General features: G+C 35.6%; 1 long non-coding RNA gene across 1 annotated transcript; it reads right to left on the bottom strand.

Annotated features, from left to right (window-relative positions):
* Positions 1 to 1,401: 1,401 nt before the first annotated feature.
* LOC120561363 lies at positions 1,402 to 2,517 on the bottom strand. The gene is made up of 3 exons (XR_005639589.1): positions 2,328 to 2,517; positions 1,809 to 1,877; positions 1,402 to 1,610 (listed from the first exon to the last, which is right to left on the bottom strand). It is a non-coding gene; the product is annotated as an uncharacterized LOC120561363 (long non-coding RNA).
* Positions 2,518 to 2,964: the final 447 nt, after the last annotated feature.

Below are 2,964 nucleotides of genomic sequence, written 5' to 3'. Positions count from 1 at the left end.
AACCATAGCCCAAGAATAGACAATTAGACAGCTATTGAACGACTATATATATACGTCTAATAGACATCTAACCATAGCCCAAGAATAGAATAGTCATCATTTAGACGGCTATTAAACGACTACATATAAACGTCTAATAGACAGGCAATATGGGTCTAGGCTAAAACGAGGCTAATTTTGGGCTGTCAGTGAAAATCTAATAGACGTCTAACCATAGCCCAAAAATAGACCAGTCATCAATTACACTACATTTAAATGTAATAGACAACAAAATGAAGCATAAGGATTCTTTTCACTCAAATATAACTTCAAATGAAAATCCATCCAAACTAATTGAATATAAAGGATTTATTTAGAACAATATTAACAACTTAGAAAACAAACATAAAAATGATCAAATAAAATATTGTAAAATATGTAAAACAACTTAAGATGCAAAAATTAATTATCTTTGTCCATATCCACCACCCCCTGCTCTCCCTGGTGCTTGTTTGAAATGTCCAGAAATTGCATTTTTAATTTCCCATTCATTTGCCGATGGAAAGTTGGTCATCACTCGCTCCTGCCAAATGAAAAGAAAAAAAATGACTGCTCAAGAAAAGCATTGTTGACAATCATTTTTAACTAATTACAGTCATTCACTTTTGCTTGTATGCACACTAGAGCTGGCCAATATAGAGTTAACGGAATATAGATTCAGACTATATAATTTTAATCAATATTATTAATAAATGAATATCAATAATTGAAATTTTTTGCCTGCATAATGGTGATGCAAACACACTTTTATATATGTGTGTGTGTGCATGCGTGCGCGTGTGCATCCCTAAAATATGTGTGTATATTGCCTAACAAACAGTTTTATAGTTTCATGCTTACCACCTTGAATTTAGATATATTTTAAATTAAGGGCACACAGTTGCAATAACACGTGCTGGTAACGTTAACGTTAACTTGCTGGAGAAAAATAGTAGCCTACCCAGATAGCAAACAGTCATTGAAACTATGTTAAATCAACATTGCGTTGTCAACATTAAGTCATTGAAACAACATCAAATTCTGATGTTGATTCAACATCATTTTGCACCCTGTTTTAATATTGAAACAACGTTGAAATCCTGTCCATAGATCAACGGAATTTCAATGGTATTTCAATGATCAGGAATATTGAAACAATGTTGAAATTTCAACTGAACTAAGGATCAACGTGATTTCAATGAAATTTCAATCATTATTAAGCCATAGAAAGTATTGCTAGGCATACGAAATGTAATGCCCTAAATTAAATAGCCTATAATGAATATCCTGCTTTATCTACAGCCAGGATGTTAAAAAGTGATGGAACATTTGAAAGCTTGTATACCTATAGCCTAGCCTAAAAACACTGACCACACCACACTGTTTAAGGTAAAAACAAATTCATTTTATTAGCCTCTTATTTCATTATTTGTCCTCTTTAGCATAGTTACAGTTCATGGTCCTCTGACGTCTGACTGATTGTCGTCCAGTCCATCCTGCCCGTTCTGACGCATAGCGCAGCAACTGTTGCACGGCCTGGGCAAAAGTAAATTGGGTGACGCTGGCTGTCCCCATCTGCTGTGTAAGAGCATCTAAAACAGAAAATACAAGCACAATGCAAAAAAATTAGCCTTTAAGTTAAACAGAACACCCACATATACACACTTGGAAACAAATTCACTAGTCCTACTATTTTTCAATGATCGGATATAAGGCAATTTGTCCAGTGTTGTAGGCTAGCCTATCATGTTTTCCCTACATTCAAATCACTTTTCAAAATTGAAGGTTACCTTTTTACTTGCTTCAGTCCCTCTGGCAGGTGATCTCTTTTCTTCCCTCTCCGCCTGGCATTTTCCTCTCTACAAACACATTACAACACAATTAGAGCAACAAATACTGTCACATCCTTGCCAAACATCAGTTCAAAATGGATATTTAGGCTAAGGCTAGCGCTAGCTAACGTTAGCTAGCATTAGTTAACATGACCGAATTCTAAAAGTTGTCCTCAGCAAAACCCAAAAGCTATAATGCAACTACAAATGGAAATTCAGTCATATCCAATAATTTCCTTGCCAAAACATTTCCAACTTCATCTGTACCATGTTCTAAGACTGTTACTGCTAGCTAACGCTAGCTAACGTTAGCTAATGCTAGCTAACGTTAGCTAATGCTAGCTAACAGCTGTTTTTAAAAGTTGTCTGATGCAGAATCCAAAAGCATGATGGACACTAACCATCATGTTAACGAGTAACAGTATTTGATTTAGTACAATTCATTCATATCGAACATTACATATTAAACAAGCTTACCTGATCGTATTCGCCCCAAGAGTCCAGAAATGAGATGTGTCCGGTGCAGTACGTTGGTCTACCACCCGATGATCTCCCGGTCAACCAAAAATCAATGGCTTTTCAATCATATTTCCCGGTCAACTATAAATCAATGCATTTTCAATCATATTTCCCGGTCAACTATATATCAATGCATTTTCAATCATATTTCCCGGTCAACTATATATCAATGCATTTTCAATCATATTTCCCGGTCAACTATATATCAATGCATTTTCAATCATATTTCCCGGTCAACTATATATCAATGCATTTTCAATCATATTTCCCGGTCAACTATATATCAATGCATTTTCAATCATATTTCCCGGTCAACTATATTTCGATGGCTTTTCAACAACAGGTCGTTTCCCGGTCAACTCTAAATCAATGACTTTTCAACACATTGGCAATATCGCCTGGTAAACCAAATATCAATGCTTAACCCCTTAACGTTCCGACGGCCCGCCGGCGTCTTTTTAACACGTGATGCTATGTATACAGCTCCTATATATAAGTAGTTACTCATGCCACACATCTTTAGAAAGCTAAAACTCTTGTGATTTCACTGATACAATCTATTCCAAGACACGATAACAACAGCAGGTACAAGCAT

The sequence above is a fragment of the Perca fluviatilis genome, chromosome 6 (genome assembly GCF_010015445.1).
Source record: "Perca fluviatilis chromosome 6, GENO_Pfluv_1.0, whole genome shotgun sequence".
Taxonomy (NCBI): Eukaryota; Metazoa; Chordata; class Actinopteri; order Perciformes; family Percidae; genus Perca; species Perca fluviatilis.
Note: the sequence above shows the minus strand (reverse complement) of the source record. Positions and strands in the feature narration are given on the sequence as shown.